Below are 12,345 nucleotides of genomic sequence, written 5' to 3'. Positions count from 1 at the left end.
AAAATGCCCATGACACTCCTACGAGGCGATTCCTTCCATTGCTTGCACCCAGTTGACACCCAGAATCGTGCATTGCATGGATGGAGTAAATCATGTGAGATCCATTCGAGGCAGAATCTCCTGGAGATACATGAAGGTGTGTGTCTTCACTACAGAGTTGGAGCAGTTTGCTAGAACTTGCTACATGAAGCTGCATACGGAGTTGCATATGAATCAGACTAAGGCCCTAGGTTGATAGGTTTACTTCATGTTAGAAATATATACTGTATATCAGAATATAACTCTGTAATTACATCTGATTTCAGCCCTCAGTGTGTCAATAAATGCCATCTTTATGTGTTGTGCCCTGATTCTATATATTTAGTAGCAGCTATAGTAGGGTGTAGTATGTAAGGTCGACTTTTATCATGTGGACAAGAGAATTCATCATGTCTACACAGATGACGGGGACAAACAGACGATTTGTAAAAGGGGGTTTCATAATTTTGTGTGTATAAATGTATATTATCCACATAATAATTGTGTAAAGCTATCCCGTCTCCTCACTGCTCGAGTCCCAATGGCTCCCACTGCAAGGGAGGCAGAAAAGTCTTAGGAGTCTTAGGAGTGCTTCACTTCAAGTTTGTCCTAGCTTCATACAGCTCAGCCCTCTCCCTCGCCAAGCAATCCTTCTTCCAGTTGCTCATCACCTCTCAGTCCTCCAATCCCTGCCACCTGTTTAGTACTTTCAACACTCTCCTTCAACCCCCACCACCACCCCTCCCATCCTCCCTCACTGCATTTGACTTTGTCTCCTTCTTCTCTTCCAAAATTGAGGCAATTCGTCACAGTATTTCCTTCAATCTCTTTGCTGCAACCCTACCTTCCCCACCATCCGTACCTCTCGACCATCCCACCTTGTGCTCCTTCAGCCCCACCACGGGTGATGAGGTCCACTCCCTCATCTTGTCCTCTCCCCCTTCCACCTGCCCCCTTGACCCTCTCCCTTCTCGCCTTCTACGCTCCCTCTCCACTGCCTGCTCACCTTTTCAACTTATCTCTCTCCAGCAGCATCTTTCCTTCCTCATTCAAACATGCTCTTGTCACACCTATTCTTAAAAAAACCCAACCTCGACCGCCAATTACTGCCCCATTTCTCTTCTCCCTTTTGCCTCCAAACTACTTGAGCGGCTTGTCTACAGCCGCATCACCAGCTATCTCTCTGACAACTCCATCCTTGATCCTCTTCAATCTGGCTCAAACTGCTCTGATCTAAGTCACCAATGACCTGCTTGCAGCCAAATCCAGGGGCCACTTCTCTCTGCTCATCCCCCTGAACCTCTCTGCAGCCATCAACACCGGGGATCATACTCTCCTCCACTGCACCCTTCAGACCTTTGGCATCTCTAACACCATCCATGCCTGGTTCACCTCTTACCTCACCAACCATTCCTTCTCTGTCTGCCTCTGGCTCCACCTCCCTCCTTCCACCCTTCCCATTGGTGTCCTGCAGGGTTCTGTCCTGGGCCTGCTGTTCTTCTCCCTGTACACCTCTACACTAGGAGAACTCATCAGCTCCTTCGGCCTCCAATACCACCTCTATGCCAATGACACGCAACTATACATCTCCTCTCCTTAGCTCTCCCCTTCTGTCCTCTCTCACGTATCCAGCTGCCTCTGTGCCATCTCTTCCTGGATGTCCGAGCGCTCTCTGAAGCTCAACATGGACAAAACTGAACTCATCATCTTTCCCCCTAATAGAGTCTCAACTCCAACCAATCTCGTTATCACTGTTGACAACACCATCATCTCCCCTGTCCCCCAACTTCACTGTTTGGGTGTCACCCTTGACTCCACACTCTCCTACACCCCCCACATTCAATCTCTGGCACAATCCTGTCGGTTCCAGCTACGCAACATCGCTCGCATTAGGCCTTTCCTCTCCCAGAATGCTACCAAACTGATTACTCATTCATTAATCATTTCTCGGCTTGACTACTGCAACCCTCTCCTTACTGGCCTCCCACATTGCCATCTTGCCCCCCTCCAGGCTGTTCTCAATGCTGCAGCTAGACTTATCTTCCTCTCCCACCATTCCACTTCTGCTGCTCCCCTCTGCCAAAACCTTCACTGGCTCCCATTCCCATACAGAATCCTCTTCAAACTCCTAGCCCTCACATACAAGGCCCTCTCTAACTCTACTGCTCCCTACATCTCCAACCTCATCTCCTTACACACTCCCTCCCGGTCTGCCAATGACTGTTACCTCTCCTCCACCCTGGCTACTTCATCTCATGCTCATGTCCAAGATTTTGCCAGTGCAGCCCCCCTCCACTGGAAAGAGCTTCCTCGCTTGATCAGGCTCTCCCCGACCTTGCAGAGCTTCAAACATGCACTGAAAACCCACCTGTTCACCAAAGCATACCCTTCCACCCCATAACCATGTTACCAGGTCTCTGTCCCTGCCTCATTCATCTCTACCTTGCTTACTTCCTGCACTCAGGTCCCCCTCTACACACTCATGCCTCATGTCATCTGTCTGTCTCCCCTCTCCCCTGGATTGTAAGCTCCTAGGAGCAGGGTCCTCCTCCCCATTGTCTCACAGCCTTCTTCTCTAGCACTTCTATGACAGCCTTCACCTTCCCAGCTGTATTGTGTATGGAGAATTGTGTTGATAATTGTTACTTGTGTTCTGTTTATATTTTGGTTACTGTATTGTAATGTAATGTTCTGTGTACCCTTTGCTGTATGTATGGCACTGCGGACCACTTGTGGCACCCTATAAATAAAATGTAATAATAATAATAATAGGAGAAGAGGACCGGCCGCTGGGGTAAGTATGGGAGTGCGGGGGAGGAGCCACTGAGGGGGATGGGGTTCGAGAGTTGAGAAAGAGCTATGATGGGGGATTGGTAGGCAGCTGAGAGGTGACGGGGCCAGCCAGGGAGCAGGCGGAGCCCAACAGGGGGACAGAGACTGAGGTGACCCTGCATATGCTACGTCAATGAAACTAGTTTATTTATAAATACATAACACATATACTATATATATATATATATATATATATATATATATATATACTGTACACATACAAGTAATGTGTATCTAAAACACATTTGTCAGTCTCTTGTGTTTGAGATACACATTACTTGTATTCTTACAATTTCCTGAATACATACATACTTAGGTTAGATGAAGCAATAGGAGGCTGCAGAAAGGGGCGAGCCTCCGATCGCAGATAGCAGTCACTTATCTGGTCCCAACAGCTGCAGCAGATCCAGTGTCTTCTTCTGGGTCTTGGCGGTCACGTGTGTAGCAGTTCTTATGCAAATGTATGACGAGCGGCAGTTCTGGTAAGTTATTACCCTAATCCAGTGGTTCTCAAACTCGGTCCTCAGGACCCTATTCAGGTCACGTTTTGCAGGTCACCCAGCAGGTGCACAGGTGTAATCATTACTCACTGACACATTTTAAAAGGTCCACAGGTGGAGCTAATTATTTCACTTGATTCAGTGTAAAACATGCACTGTTTGGGGTCCTGAGGACCGAGTTTGAGAACCTGTGCCCTAATCCATTTACTTAATCCTCCCCCTTCTGCCTAACCCTAACCTCTCCCCTCCCCCTGCTCCCTAGCCCTAACCTCCCTCTAGTGCAGTGTTTCCCAAACTCTGTCCTCAAGGCACACTATCAGTCCGGGTGTTAAGAATATCCATGCTTGAGCACAAATGGTTAAAACAAAATAACTGAGGCACTAATTGAGTCACCTGTGCTCTAGTATGGCTATCCTTAAAACCTGGACTGTTAGTGTGCCTTGAGGACCAGGGTTGGGAAGCACTACTCTAGTGCCTTACCCTAACACCCCCCAGCTGTGTCTAACCATAACCATAGGCATTTCAGATGTCAACATTCTGAGGATGCTGGCATGGTGCCTGTCGGTATGTTGAACCACGTCGGCACATTGTGGCGTCGACATGACCTCTGTCCGACCATGTGACTGGATCCCCTATAATGTATAGCGTGAGCGGAAACATTAATGCTATCTCAGCTAACCATGTGTTTTAAGCAAAATATCAACATTGCAGCATAGCAAACCTCTTAAAAACAATAGCCTGGATAATCGGTGTGGTTAACCTAATGAGGCTGACTATTAATTACTTTCAAATAACGTAATTATTCACGCTATATATATACACAATACCTTTGTATAGAATTCAGGCAGAACACTTATTAAAGCATAAAAGCGATAAATTCATGTAAAAAGATGAATGAGCTGGAAATGTTCTGTTTTCCTTAAAGTTCATGGCTAATCAGTGTTTGAACGAACATATTTATCTGATGCCCTTAACTGAACCTGTTTGCATGACATAGGCAGTGCTGTCCCTGCAGGCTGACTCTTATTTGCTATGTGTTGTGTGAGCTGCCTACAAACTGCAGAAATGGAAAATTTTACCAAAACAGAAAACATTTGTGAAATCACAAAATAATCACTTTCTGGTGATGCCATTTAATTATAAAAGACATATGTCTGTGTAAGAAACGTTATCAAATAGTATGACAGCTCTCATTGAACAGTTTGTATAACTGGATGGCAGCACAGTGGTTAGCATTGCCATGTTACAGTTAATTTTGACCAATGCACCGTGGAGAGTTTATATGTTCTCTTTATGTTTGCATTGCTTTCATCCACAAGCTCTAGTCTCCTCTCACACCCCAAAGACAATTACTCCAATTTTGAGTCTTTTGACTACTGTCAAAGATGTTACAGCTTTCTGTGTGAATAAGAAACATTTTAGATTTTTATTTGATGATTTTGATCAGGTGCATGAACTTCCTCTGTCTTTTTCTGAATCTTTTCTGCAGTTTTCTGCTATGTAAGAGCATTGTACAGTACAAACAGGAACACTGGCTAGAGAGATGGCAATGAACATGCACACAAAGCAAATCTATGGACAGAGGTCCTGATTCAGACCCGCTCGCTAAGATGCATACTCTCGCTGCTGCCGATGGTATGCATTGTGCGCATGTGCATACCATAATGAAAGTTCACAATGCATTCTCTCGCTGCACATTGACAGCCCAGCAGAGTGACAGGGGAAGCCGTTTGTAGGTGGTAACAGGAGCTGGCCATTAAAAACGGGGGAGTGGAGGTGCAAACGAAGGCGTGCCTGAGCATCTCAACGGCGTTTTAGAGGTGTGCATAATTATAAGACAGCATCATAGTACACGTCACCTGGCTTGTTTTTACACTGAAGTGCTCGCAGTGCTTGCGGCAGGGTATGGTTAACCTCAAGCGCTGCTATCGCATCCGATGTTGCCCGATGTACCGATGGTTGCATACACTTTGTCACAACTCTTGGACGGATTGTGGATGCGGCCCGTATTTTGGGAATTGGCTAGACCTATGCCTGAGGCACGGAGTCTAATGTGCCGGCGGTATTCACCAGGGACCCTCGCAAGAAGGTATGGGCTTGGCTGCGTCCGACACACAGGTCTCGGCCCTCAGGTTAGGTTCCCCTATACAGGTACTGGTGGACACTGGATGAGGTGCAGAAGAATAACGTTGTTGACAGGCCGGGTCAAAACCAAACTGATGAGACGGTACCAGGGAGCAGACATAAACGGGTCACAGGGAGCAGCCGAGGTCAGAGCCAGATATCAGGAGCAGTACAAGGGGTCAGATGAATTCAGAGTCACAAACAAGCCAAGGTCAAGATCAGGATAACAGGTAAGTACTAGGAACACCGGAGTATGGTATGAAGCCTATACTCTGGCACCTGTCTGGTGCCAGACAGAGACTTCCTCTAATATTGGAGGTTCAAATCTCACGCCAAACATGACTACACGTTTGGTGCGCCTGTCCCTTTAAATTTCTTTGCAGGACGGCGCGCGCGCTCCTAGGAAAGCCGCGGCCGCCTGCACTTCCAGCCGGCATGAGGGGGACCCGGAGCGGACGTCGCGGCAGCAGGCGCCGGGGACTCCCCGTCCGCTACCCGTCGCAGATTCCAGTGCTGCCGGACCCGGTAAGTGGTAGCCGGTGTCCGGCGCACTGTGACACACTTCCTGGACATGACGTGTACAAGTGGGTGTCTTAAGATAGGCTGATGAGTGTCTGCATACCCTATGTGATCGCTCTCTAAGAAATACTGGGCGTGCTAATGCATTGCTGTGTGGTAGCACTTACGCAATTTGCATACACATCATGTGAGCGATCGTATCTAGTGTGCGGCTTTGAATCAGCTCCAGAGTTCTAACGGTTGCCATTATTATACTGCAAAATGGCTCAACTTTTGCCCTGTACAAATCAGTTATGAGTCAATTGAGCAAATAAATCAAAGTTCACATTTAGCAAATTCTGTTCAGGGGTCGGAAGGTGATCTTAAGTCCTTGCAATTCCTAATACAAATGGGATGGGTTCGGGATGCCTGCGCTCTGGATCAGGGGATCAAAATCCTGACGCCGGCATCCTGACAGGGTTAGGATACCAACACCTGTCGGAAGGTATCCTAACCATACCCCTCTCCCTACCCTAACACTAACCCTCCCTCCCCGGGGCCTGAACCTAACCTCCCCTCCCCCCTAGTGCCTAACCCTAACCTCCCCCTCCCTGCACCCTAAACGTAACCCTCCCTCCTTAGTGCCTAAATCTAACCCTCCCCTAGTGCTCAACACCTAACCCTCCCCCAATCCCGCTACTTACCGGTGCAAGGGTTTCTGACAGGGGTCAGGATTCAGTCGCCGGTATTCTAAGCGCCAGCATCCTCTGTGCTGGCATACTTAATGTACCCCATGCAAACTCCCACACACATTTGTACATGTTGGGTGTGCACATAAAAAGTCAAAACAAAAGTCATTAATCTTATTTCTAGGTCTACCATTAAGAAATGTACCATTAATTGAAATACATAATAATTTTAATTTAATCACTTTGATTTTGATACTGTAATAAAACTTACTTGCAGTGGCAGTTCTATCGGGACACTCCTACTAGCCGAGCAGGAGGGTATTTACGTTCTGGGACACACAGATTGCTGGTAATGAGAGAAGACCTCTAACATGATCCCTTTCACCAGGCACACAATGATCATCTCCTGGGCTTCCCATTTAATGTATGATTGCAGTCACCCTTCTCATCAATTCAAGTCAGCAGTTTGCGTGCACTGCTGAACGCATATTCCCGACTATAGGAAATCTGCGAATGCGCAGGACCCATTCTGTGAGTGTGAGGAATGGGTCCTGCTAACACGCACGCTAGCCCTTGAATGCCTCTGTATGATTGGCACGCAGAGGCATTTCAGGGATGGTGCAGGGACGGGGGCGAGTGCTGTTCCTGGAAACGGGGTTATATCCGCCCCGTTTTCCGAGTGGCAAGCCCAGGATCTGCGTTGAGGCTTACTAAGCTGTCTGGCCGCCTGACGCCATCCACCATCGCGACCCTTGACCACCGATGGTTGCGATGGTGATCCCAGCACTGCGCAGCACTGGGATCGCAAATGCAGCAAGGGGTGTCATAAAACCTCCTGCTGCATTTGCATTATTGCAAGGACGCAATTGCAAGGCTGCCTGCGTGAATCAGGACCCAAATTTTGATCATAATCTGTAAATCTGTGAAATCCAACATGTTTGAATTCACCGATCCTCCGACCTGGCATCTGGGGATCGTAGCATCACGGCAATCTGTCGCTGGTGTATGGGGGGCGATTAGTGGGAAGTCCAGGAGTGGAGTATATTTGGTACCTGGTGAAAGGGGTCATGTCTGAGAGATGGATGGAGCTACCATGAGTACTTCACTTATACCCCTATGTACTAAGCCGTGGATGGAGATAAAGTACCAACCAATCAGCTCCTAACTGTCACTGTACAGGCTGTGACAGTTAGGAGCTGATCGGTTGGTACTTTATCTCTCTCTCCAAGGCTTAGAATATTTTCTTCTTAGTATTATATATATATATATATATATATATATATATACAGTGGTCGAAGTGGGAATTTTGAAGTGGGGGTACGGAATATTTAGAAGGGGTCAGAATGAAAACGAGTGTGCGCCAAAGGCGCGGGGAGAAAATGGCCACACAAGGGGCATGGCCACTCTAAATGGGCATGTCAACATGACACGCCACCCATTTCTTGTAACTCTGGGAGAATTCCTTTCCTCCCTAAATACAAAACATGCATGTCATGGAATAAGGAAGCCGGTTGGGAGTGCGGGGACCTGTGGTTCCTGCTCTGCTGCAGAATCACAGCTCACTGACACCTGCTCTATAAAGAGGTCACATTTACATTGTGTTTCAGGACAGGTGCAGCTGAGCAGGCGATTAATCAGGGTAGTCTCCCATAGGGGTAATGATCCCAGTTTATGAGAACTATTGAACATCTTGCTGCGTGTCTTATATCTAAAGGCCATCCCTCTCCCCCATGCACTCACACATTGCTACAGTACAGTACACAGAGCAGCCTCACCTGAGCTGTACTGTCAGGGCCGGTGTTAGGGTGTTTGGCGTGCTCCTGCAAACTATTACATTTGCGCCCTTCCTTCCAGTTTTCTACAAAGGGACAGTGCGTGCCGTAGGTGTTCGGGGCACAAAGGGGCGTGGTCTCACAAAAAGGGGGCATGGTCACACAATAGTATCCCCAATTCAAATTAAACCACACAGTAGCACAATCTTATTCACATTACATCGCACATAGTGCTCCTGATTCACATTACACCACATAGCAGTGTCCCTTTTTCCGGTTACGACACACAGTAGTATCCCTTATACACAATGCCCATAGTAGTGCCCCTTTTGCAATGACCACAGTAGTAGTGGTGGCTCTTTCGCAATGCCCCCGTCGTAATAGTGCCCCTTTTGCAATGCCCCCTGTAGTACCCCTTATGCAGTGCCCCTAAGTATTAGTACCCCTTACTCAGTGCCCCTAGTTTATGTGCCCCTACTCAGTGTCCCCAGTATTAGTGCCCCTTACACAGTGCCTCCAGTAGCAGTGCCCCTTACGCAGTGCCCACAGTAGTAGTGCCCCTTACACATAAAGTCACAGACACACACAACACAATACTATACTTACCTGAAGCCCCGCTCCTGCAGCCGCCACTGTCTAACTACTCTGTCCTTGGTCCTCGTGCTATGCAATATGGGAGAGATGTCATGACCTATCTCCCTTCACCCACGCGGGAGCCGGAAGGCGGAGCTCAGGAGTGATCTCCAGCCTCCGGCTGCTGCTTCAGAGAAGGAGCTGCTGGGCGCCCACTGCTAACAAAATCTCAGCGGGCACCCAGGAAATGGAGTAGGCAGCGGCGGTGCCTCTCCAGGCTGCCGCCTCCCTGAGGCACAGGGCCGGCTGATTACGTTGCGCCGGCCATGCCCTTAACCCTCCCTCTCCGCAGCCTACACCTAACCCCCCTAGTGCCTAAACCTAATCTATCACCCCCCTCGCAGCCTAAACCTAACCCTCCCCTTAGTGCCTACCCCTAACTTTCCCCCTAACCCCAGTACTTACCTCCGGTATTCTGATAAGTGTCGGGATTCCAGCGACGGCATTCTGACCGTCGGAATCCCAACAGTCAGGAATATGACTGCATTAATAATAAATACTATATTTAATATTTTGAATTAAATATACACTGTGTATATTTCATTTAAAATATGAACTATATTATTTATTAAATGAATGAACATATAACCTTATTAAATAGATACATTATAAACATTTAAAATAAAACACTTATCTTTTTTCTGCAACTATTTGCTTCTTCTGTTTGCTCCACTCCTTTTCAAATTCTCCTCTTCGGCTGGATGCCATCGGCACTGGAGACTGCCTTTATTCAGATAGCCAGGTTAGGTGGAGAGGGGAGAAGAGCCAGGTCAGGTGGGGGCAGGTCAGGTGGGGGGGGGGAGCCAGGTCAGGTGGGGAGGGGAGGAGACCCAGGTCAGGTGGGTGGGGAGAGCCAGGTCAGGTGGGTAGGGGAGGAGAACCAGGTCAGGTGGAGAGGTGAAGAGACCCAGGTCAGGTGGGGAGGTGAAGAGAGCCAGGTCAGGTGGGGGGCTGGAGTGCCAGGTCAGGTGGGGAGGAGAGCCAGGTTGAAATGGGGAGGGTAGGAGAGCCAGGGGAGGAGAACCAGGTCAGGTGGGGAGGTGAAGAGAGCCAGGTCAGGTGGGGAAGAGAACCAGGTCAGGTGAGGAGGAGAGGAAAGCCAGGTCAGTTGGGGGGGGAGGGGGGTGCTAGGTCAGGTGGGGAGGAGAGACAGTTTCAATTGGGGAGGGGAGGAGAACCAGGTCAGATGGGGAGGGGAAGAGAGCCAGGCCAGGTGGGGAAGAGAGCCAAGTCAGGTGGGGAGGGGAAAAACCAGGTCAGGTGGGGAAGAGAGCCAGATCTGGTGGGGAGGGGAAGAGAGCCAGGTCAGGTGGGGAGTAGAGGAGGAAGGAGGGGACTCAGAGGGAGGGCCAGTTCACTCTCCCAATTTGTGGCTGGTCGAAAAGGGGGCGGAGCCAAATGTTGGGAGGGGCGGGGCTTAACTGCAGGCAGCTCCGGTTCAAGAAAAACTATTTGGCTCATCAGAGGGATGTGGCCGGGGCCCGGGGGCAGTGCTGCTGATGAGGCAGTCTGCTGCTTGGCAGTCATTCAGTTTGACAGCACACACTGGGCCTGATTCAGAGCCGAACGCTCTGACCAGAGCGCTCGCTCTGAATCAGTGCCCTCCTCCCTGAAAATGGAGCGGCCTCCTGGCCGCTCGCATAGCTGTGGGTGACCACCCACAGCATTTGCGAGCGGCCAAATAGATGGTCTCGATGGTCAAGACCATCACGATCATCGGGCTTGCTACGAGACCCTTGTGGTACGGTCTCATTGCCGCAAGCCCTGGAGTGATTTTGGCTCTATCAGAGCCAAAATCACTCCCACTGACATCACTAGTGATGTCAGTGGGGCCGGACTCAGACGGTAGGCGTTCCCATCGGAACGCCTCCGTCTGGCAACCAGGCCCCGGCACGCCCACTAAAGGGGGTGTGCTGTCAGTCACCATTGACAGCACGCCCCCTTTAGTGCGAGACCCATAGCGACGGCTTGGCCGTCGTTAATCGGGTCTCGCACATGCGCAAGACGGAGCTCCCTCCGTCGTGCGCATGCGCATTGGGGGAACATCGACCCACTTGCGAGCATCCTGCGCTTGCGAGCGGGTCTGAATGACCCCCTCTGTGTGCTGTCAAACTGAATGACAGCCAAGCAGGAGACTGCAAGCAGACTCTGGCTGAACGCTGACGATGTGAAGTACAGTACAGAACTGTCAACATGCAGCCAGAGTCTGGGTACTGAGAGACTGGCCATGGCGTGCGGCTCTGTGCTGAAGCTGTTGAACACCCGGCATAACATCTGCCAAACGTTATGCCGGGTGTTCAGCAGTTTCAGCAAAGAGCCACACATTACATACTCTGCCTCCTCGCTCCCATCTCCCAGAGCATGTAATACAGCTGCAGCATCGCTCTGCCCCTCGGTTCCTCCTGCTCATTTCAGCCCGGCTCCTCTGTACTAGAGCTTCTTGCCGCATGTCGGGTGGCCAATCAGCAGCCTCCCCCTCCGGCCGCTGATTGGCCGCCTGAGAAGCCAGTGCTACAGTGACGCCTCCGACTGCCCTGACACAATAAAAAAATTCAGTGCTTGAAGGAAGTGCCGGTATGTTATACCGTCGCATACCGACACACTTCGAGCACTGTATATATATCTATATATCTTATCTTATATTATCTATCTATCTATCTATCACTTATCTATATATAAAGATATGTATATCTTATATAAGTGTTATAATTATACCACAGGAGGACACAGCTGCTGGATTTAGTCGTCTCCTCTTTTTTATGTCTTGTAATAACAATAATGTTATTTTGAGTATGAGGATGGTTCTGTGTACTCTTATATAAGTCTAACCAGTGTTTATTCCAAATATGTCTGCCTGGTTACTAAATCCTAATCATATCCAAATATTGCTATTGTGCTTTATTTTTATTGCATTAATATGTTATACAGCACTCTACATTTTATACAGAGCTCTACATGTTTACAGTGCTCTGGAACGGGGTTTAAGGTAAGTATTTGTGTGTGTGTGTGGGCGGGGGCACTTACTACAGGGGACACTACTAGGGACAGCATATCGGGACACTACAGGGGCCTTACTATTGGGGCACTACAGAGGCTTTACTACTGGGAGCATCATATTGGGGCACTATTGGGAGAACTACAACTGGGGGCACTACAGGGGCCCTTACTACTGGGGGCACTTCAAGGGGCATTACTTCTGGGGACACTGCAGGGAACATTACTACTGGGGGCATCATATGGGAGCACTATTAGGAGCACTACAACTGGGGGCTTTACAGG

The sequence above is a fragment of the Taudactylus pleione genome, unplaced genomic scaffold (genome assembly GCF_031769625.1).
Source record: "Taudactylus pleione unplaced genomic scaffold, aTauple2 ptg001745l, whole genome shotgun sequence".
Taxonomy (NCBI): domain Eukaryota; kingdom Metazoa; phylum Chordata; class Amphibia; order Anura; family Myobatrachidae; genus Taudactylus; species Taudactylus pleione.
Note: the sequence above shows the minus strand (reverse complement) of the source record.